The sequence below is a fragment of the Mandrillus leucophaeus genome, unplaced genomic scaffold (genome assembly GCF_000951045.1).
Source record: "Mandrillus leucophaeus isolate KB7577 unplaced genomic scaffold, Mleu.le_1.0 Scaffold396, whole genome shotgun sequence".
Taxonomy (NCBI): Eukaryota; Metazoa; Chordata; class Mammalia; order Primates; family Cercopithecidae; genus Mandrillus; species Mandrillus leucophaeus.
Window position 1 is genome coordinate 1,877,810 of NW_012104209.1, and position 7,509 is coordinate 1,885,318.

At 44.5% G+C, this 7,509-nt stretch overlaps 1 protein-coding gene across 3 annotated transcripts in view; it reads right to left on the reverse strand.

The window, feature by feature from the left end:
• The window catches only part of TBPL1 (TBP-like 1), a 35,641-nt gene extending 31,410 nt beyond the window's left edge, over positions 1–4,231 (reverse strand). The window contains exons 1-3 of one of the 3 annotated variants that reach the window (XM_011991468.1): positions 3,526–4,231; positions 2,828–3,068; positions 1,937–1,939 (exon numbers count right to left, since the gene is read on the reverse strand). The gene's annotated coding sequence lies outside the window, so the exon portion shown is untranslated. Of the gene's footprint in view, positions 1–1,936; positions 1,940–2,827; positions 3,094–3,525 lie in introns of those variants that run through there. The other 2 variants (XM_011991467.1, XM_011991466.1) reach the window with 2 other exon arrangements.
• Between the last annotated feature and the right edge of the window lie 3,278 nt (positions 4,232–7,509).

The following is a 7,509-nucleotide window of genomic DNA, read 5'->3' on the forward strand; positions in this document are numbered from 1 at the left end:
AAAACACCAGAGATTTTAACTCAGAGACAATGTGGAAACATTCTACTATAAATTCTTCTAAAAATCAGCTGCAATGTCTGTATTTTATAGCAATAATTTCATCACATGGTCTATGATGAAACACAAGGAAATCAATCACCTAGGTTATTACTGGTCCCCTTCATCTAAAACCAGTCCTCATGTTCACTCAACTAGATTATACAATATTTTCTGATTTTTAAATAATGTGCCACGTCCACGAGAAGAACTAACTCTCTCCAAATACATTCAGCTATACGTTTCATAAGTATTTGTTCTACTTCATAGCAAATTCTGCATTCTATATGTGTTCATCCACAACAATGTTGATGTGACAATTTTCTATGTTAAGAATAACTTGGGGAAATCAGTGTAAGTAGTTCCCTCAAATTTGGCAGAATATAATTTCAGTCAAGATTGATTTTAAGAATAATTTTTTTAGAATAAGAATCATGAACATCTAAGGTTCAATTTAAAACACACAACAGGCTCTGCAATACTTTTTTTAAAAGTGACTGTCTACAATTACAGTATTACCATTTGGACTTCTAACGTCTTTCATTCTGCTAAGTTCAAAAATTTTAATATACCGTATTTTAATATAAGCTCTTGAGTTTCAGCACAGGCTCTTAACCTGTTGTATTCACAACCAACAGTTATTCAGAATGAATACAGAACATCCAACCTGACAACTCCAATTTTCCAAATAAAGAGGAGGGGTACAGAAGGAAAATGCAACAGATAAAATCACATTAATGAAACGCATATGCAGGCGAAAGACACGTTGAAAATACCGTAAGAAACAGAAATGATACAGCATAAAAAATCATTTTTGATTGGGACATGATTAAGAAAAGAGAGTAACTAAACCACCACCAAAGTTGGGAGTATTGGGGTGTAGGAGGGCAAGGAAAGCAGACACTGGATTGCTCATAAAGGTGGAAGCTAGGGCTTGACCCTCACTCAAACAATGAAGAGACAGACAACGGCAAACAAGGTCTAGGTCAAGTGAGTCTGATGGCAGCCCTAAGGTTGAGGGACACTTCGTCAAATCTCATATGCACAAAGATAATCCCAGGACTCAACATCCGCAGCCTCAAGTATGGTTATCTCAGCATATCTTTCACAGAACTGCTACAAAGATTAAGCAACAGTCTTTGATTCATTAATCTATCTTTTTCTTCTTAGAGTCTTAAAATGCAACTTAAGTTTCCCAGCGTTCACACTTTCCATCCTGTCCAATTCTTTACACATGAATGAAATTCCTTTAACAGACACTGGACCTCAATTCCATATTAAAAGCTTAGATGAAAACGCCTGAGTTAAAACTATATTCTGGCTAGCCCTCATTCAGGAATAAGTCAACCCAATCAAGGGCACACAGCAGTAGGTCACTAGTTTCTGATACTGATTTTGAGGGCAGAGGGTATGCAAAGAGGAGGCTGGGGAAAGGATGACACCTTTTTGCTTAAAAGAAGTCAGGTTTAACAAAAGGGGTGGGGGACAAACAGAAGCTGTGGCTGACCTAATTGCTCCTATGATTTATCAATTTTATTTTCATCTTTAATCTTCAACTTTACATAAAGAACTTTGTATGTATATGTGGCCTTTTCATTGTGCTACAGGAAAACATCATTTACTCACCTAAATTGATTCTGAAAAGTATAAAACCATTAAGCAGCTTGTGATGTAAGACTAAAGAGATAACATAAACTGGTATTTCACTGGGCATACCAAACTGAATAAGTCTTTCAGCCAGATGTGTTAACAGTCACTTCTCAATTGGAATGAACTGCCATTTTCTCAAAGAGACTGCGAAATTATGCCAGGATGGCTGAACCTTCTTTTATGTCTCCTTTTAAATTTTCCCAGAGAATCCACATTGCTTACACACACACACACAAACCACCAAGCTTACTCCCTTTTCTTGAGTCACAGTTTTAAGGCACTGTTCTAAACCCTACATACAGAAGCTCATGCACTTACTGCCAGTGTCGCTTTGGAACTGCAGGTGACAGATGCAGTCAGAGAGCTCACAGATGTGGACTGACTGCAGTTTGAGTCTTATTGCAGTGAGCACATTGACAGAGCCTGCAGATGCACATCTCGGCAGGAGAGATTTTCTTTTTAAGCCCTCACGCCCTATTAGATTTACTTTTAGGGCTTTTATTGGCTATTTTTATCACTTATCCCGACTCTCATCCCTGCTTAGCCCTACCCACAATTCATTTTCTGTTCTTCAGTTCTAGATCCTTCTCCATCAATCCTAATTTTGGTCAAAAATAATAATAAAATAAAGCGGGGCTGCCGGCATTGCCAGAACCAGAAACCGACGAAACCGCTTTTGGGGAGCTACTAGAGAGGCCGCTGGAAGTTTTCTGAGAAGCAACGGACCCCTAGCATCTTTGCATGGTCCCTCTTCCCCTGGGTGATGGCTCCAGAGACAGATGAGGAATCTCCCTTCCCTGTCTTTCCCAGTGGTGGCTTAAACGAAAGATAACCCGTCTTTTTTTATCCTACACTAGGTTCGATAACGCTCCCAGGTACGGACGCCCCACCCCCAATCCGTTATCCCTAACAAGATCGCCAAATATCGCCCGGTCCTTTTCAGAACTGAGCCCTCCCTCGGCCACCGGACCGGTTTTCCCCACCTCAGCGGCTGCCCTCCAGTCGCCTGCCCCCAACACATCCCACCCCAAGTCTGGCCCGGGCTCCGCACATGCCCACCCCGCGCCAGACGCCCCGCACCCGGTGCTCAGGCCGCTCAGCCGCCCGCGCTCCCCGAGTCCAGGGTCGCCTAGGGGGTTACCGTGGGAAGAGGGAGCGGTGGCTGAGGACGCGGCGGCAGCGCTGCTGCCGGTTGCGTCGGATGCGAAGGAGAAGCTGGAGAACAAGGATGAGGATGAGACGGGCGCGCTCCCCAGTCTCCATGGAACTCCCGCCCCGACCCGTTGCTAGGAGCCCCCGAGGCTCGGACTCCGTCTTCCTTGCTTTGTTGTTCCGGGTGCGAGGCGGCCGCCGCTTCCCCGCGACAATAAATAGACGAGACGCTGGGTAGCATAGAGACAGCGCGCGTGGGCTAGAGCGCCGCCGGACAGGGCGCTCCTGGGTGCCTCGCTAGCCACTCATTTCCGGCTCTCACTGCTCCCGTCACTTTCCCCGTCCCCCGCCCCCACCCTTCCTTCCTCCTTCCTGGTCCCCAAATCAGGCCGCTCCTGCCCACCCCGCTGGGCGCGGCGTGGGGTGAGAGGTGGGATGGGGGCGGTGCTAATGGGCATCGGACTAGACTTTTTTGTTTAAGAACGGCTTGAAAGGGTTCTGAAAACACCATGAATCCCTTGTATATTTTTAGTTGATATCTAAACATGTGTAGTAATTTCTGGCATACAACCGAATATTTAGGTGGACTTTTTTGTCAAAACCGTAGAACTTTCTCATTAGCTCATTAAATTTATACAAAAGGTTCTCCCCACCCCCCATTATATAATTGGTAAAGCTAGTCCTTACCGACCAGACGAGACTTGTCTTCTGCCTGAAAAAACTCCTTCGCTTTTTCAGTCAAAATGAACCCGTTAATTTATGATGCTGCGATAAATTCCCCTAGTGAGATTCCTCACTAGGCGAACTGGAATCCTGGTCTTAGAGCGACAGGGGATGACAGATGACAGACAGAGGGAAGGAAACGGGGAGAGATGGAGGCACAAGGTGTGGCGAGACGGAGGGATAACGCAGGAGCGTATGCCACTTCTGTCGCCTGTTCCTTCCACATTCCTTACTCTACGTGGGTTTGCGGTCGGGACTGTCCCTCGGGAACCGAGAGGCGGCTCCAGGAAGGATGGGAGGTGGGAGAGGGCGGATGCTGGCAAGGACTCAGGCCGCCCGGGGTAGGAGGACGTCTAGGAACGGAGACCCTCCGCGGCTCTGCGCCCAGGTAGCGCTGCAGGGGCCGGCGGACCCCGGGGGCGCACACGGGCCCGTTTGAACCGTCGCGCTGGGGCCCGAGTGCGTCCTCGGGGTCCTTCGGGGGTGGTCTGAGAGGCGCTGTCCGCGGGAGCGAAAATCGCGTAACGGCCCTGAGAGGGCCACGCCACGCCGCGCGGAAGCCCCTGGCTCGCAGCCCCACGCTTCCCACTCTCAGGCCGGCATCGGCCTCTCCACCAGAGCTCGGCTGCAGTCAGAAGCCTCTGGCGTTAGTTGAGGTCAATGGCAGCCCTGATTTAATTATTAAAAGACCATGCCGAGCGGGGTTCATGGGTACCTGGCCTCTGATTGGTGGGAATCAGATGAAAAAATGAAAATGCCATTGCCTTTTTAAAAGAGAAGACGTGGGCTGAATTCTTGGGGTTTTGGCAGTAGGCAACCATTTGGGTATTTTGTTATTTACAAGATCTCCAAGGATGCCTCTTGATTTTTTGCTTTCCCCTCTGAGTGTTCAGAAACGTATCTGAGCATTTGAAAGCTCTGTAGAATGATGGAGTTTGTTCTCATTTCTGTACTACTTTTTCAAGGTATAGTAATTATAGTTGGGTCAGGTTTAATGAAAAAAGTGAACAAGAGGCTGGGTTAGAAAGTAATGGCTGTGTGGTGGTGGGGAGAGGACTTTTAGGAGGTAACGTCTCAGCCAATTTCTAAAAGGGATGGGAGTGGGAAGGATGTATATAAAGTGTTCCAGGCAGAGGGAACAAGATATGCTGAGTACTTGCTGTGCTGGGGTATTAGTGTGGCTAGGGCATCAGGAAACAGAGCAACGGAAGAATGACAGCCATTGAAATTGGAGGGAAATCAAGGTCTTGAACTTTCAGTGCCTTGTAGACCGTGGAAGGAGTTTGGACTTTCTTCCAAGTGCTAGGGAAAGTGGGGTTTTAGGCTGGAAAGTAACATGATTTACCAAGGAAACGGCAGGGGAAACAGTGTATTCCAGCGGCTACTGCCACTGCTGAAAAGTCAACGTTACAGCAATGGCGACCAGTTCTAAGGTCGTTAGGAGGCATTCTCTTTCAAGGGGACCAGCCAAATACCTAGAAGCAGGAATATCAATTACTTTAGAGTCCCTTTTGTCATGGATCGGCCAATAGTTTGCTTCCCTACACTAGTTCCTCATTCCGGAATTGGGTTTGGTTTTGCTGCAAGCACTATTCCCTATTAATTATAGACCTATTATACTATTCGGGTGATGGTTAACACTAAAAGCCCAGATTTCAACCACTATGCAATGTATCCATGCATCAAAACTGCACTTGTACTTCTAAATTTATACAAAATAATAATAATTGACCTATCACATTATCCCATACACCATTCTTCTAACCAAAGGCCATCAGCTTCACCACTCTTATAATGTGACCCATTATTCCCGTGCCAGCTAGGAGACAATGCATTGTAAAGTTAGACTATGCAGTATATGTTCTTATCCAAAACTATTGATCAGTACAGAAATTGATTACCTAGAAATAGGGAATTGTGATTGCTGACCCTTGTGTTAAGGTTTTCTAGAGGGACAGAAGTAATAGGATATATCTATCTATCCTATTAGGATAGATACATATAGGATATCCTAATAGGATAGATAGATATATCCTGTTATATATGTATATATCTACTACTTAATAAAATATATATATGGGAGTTTATTAAGTAGTAGTTAACTCACATGATCACAAGGTCCCACAATAGGCTGTCTGCAAGCTGAGGAGCAAGGAAGCCAGTCTGAGTCCCAAAGCTGAAGAACCTGGAGTTCGATATTCAAGGAAGCATCCAGCATGGGAGAAAGATGTAGGCTGGGAGATGCAGTCTATAAGACAGTCTAGCCTTTTCAGGTTTTTCTGCCTGCTTTTTATATCCTGGCCATACTGGCAGCTGATTAGATGGTGCCCACTCAAATTAAAGGTGAGTCTACCTTTCCCATCCCACTGACTCAAATGTTAATCTCCTTTGGCAACACCCTCACAGACATACCCAGGATCAATACTTTGTATCCTTCAATCTAATCGAGTTGACACTCAGTATTAACCATCACAACCCTAAAATGTAGAATTGGCTTAGTAAAGGAGGTGGGGACAGTGAGGAGTCATCCATCCCAGGCTTGGAAAGTAGCAAGTTTTATTGGTTTTATCGGTGCTACTAAAAATGTGATGTACAGACCAAAGCCAGTCTGCAAGCTCTACTAGTCAACAATGAAATAGATATAGAAATTGAGAGGAGGATTTGGAAACTTTTAATAATTTGACATCACAGGGCTATCTAAGCATGCAGTTTTGTATTTATGAAAATATTCGTCTGCAATGGGTTGATAATTAAAAATCATCCAAAAATTGATTCTTCACCCTAGACACTTTGAAAGACACTGGTGGATTATTTGTTATGCCCAGTAAGGCTCTAACTTTAGGGAAATTGGCAAAAACAAAACAAAACAAACAAACAGGCTCTTGAAATATGTTGGCTACTTTTTGCTTCAGTGCCGTGAGATAAACTCACTCAGCATGGCCTTTCTGAAAGAAACCATCAATAGTGAGATGTAATTTACAAAGCATTGTTGAGGAGCTCTTTCGCTAGAGGTTTAATATCTACTCTGCCAAGTGAAATAACGAAATTTTTTGCCGTCCATAAGTTAATACACTAAGTAGGAATTAGCAATGGATTCATGGATGCTTCTTTCCTCAGAATTCTTCCCAAATATCTTCTGCTATGCTTCCTTATCAATAGAAAAAGGTAATTCCTCCCATTATGCCAGTTGAGTGGTATACAACTTAAGGGCTGGCATCCAATACGATAACCTAGCTTCATAATCCCAGCCTGTTCTCTTCCTCACCCTTGGAGAGCCTATGACAAAAGCCATTATCCAGGGAGATTTCATGGATCTGCCAGGCTAGTTTTCAAGAGATTAAAACAGGAAGGGCAGGGTCTATATTTGAACTTCAAGTCTTAGTGAGATTTCTGATAACAAGCTAATGGATTTCCCCAAATGGTACTGACTGGCAGCCAAGTGAAGTTCTAAGGTATTGCCAGAAATTCCTCCTCAGCCTGGCAAAACGTACTTACTGTTGTGCTGTCTTAAAGGCAACGTCCCAGTCTCCATTCCTTGTAGAAAGATGGCTACCTAATGGCCGCCAGGATTCCTTTCACTACACCTCTAAGGCAGGATCTTTGAGACAAGGAAAATCTTGACACTTTGCTTGGCTGACAGAGATCTTGATTCTTTGCTGTAGAAGTGAAGTCCTTCTTACTCTTCTTACTTTTGTCCAGCAGGATATGGTATATGCTCACAACCATTGTATGTTGCTTTTCCTATTTCTGTTTTCTCATTAGTTTTTGTTATCTAGTGCCCCCCACCCCCCACACCTTTAACATACATTTGTGCTCTGGGGAAAAATTCATTATTCGTTATTTAGCCACATCTGGACCTCATCAAGATTGACAGTACTTAAAAATCCTGAATTTGAGGCTGGATTCAATATCGGGATGTGACTGAGTTTTCTCCTCTCACTAGCGAGG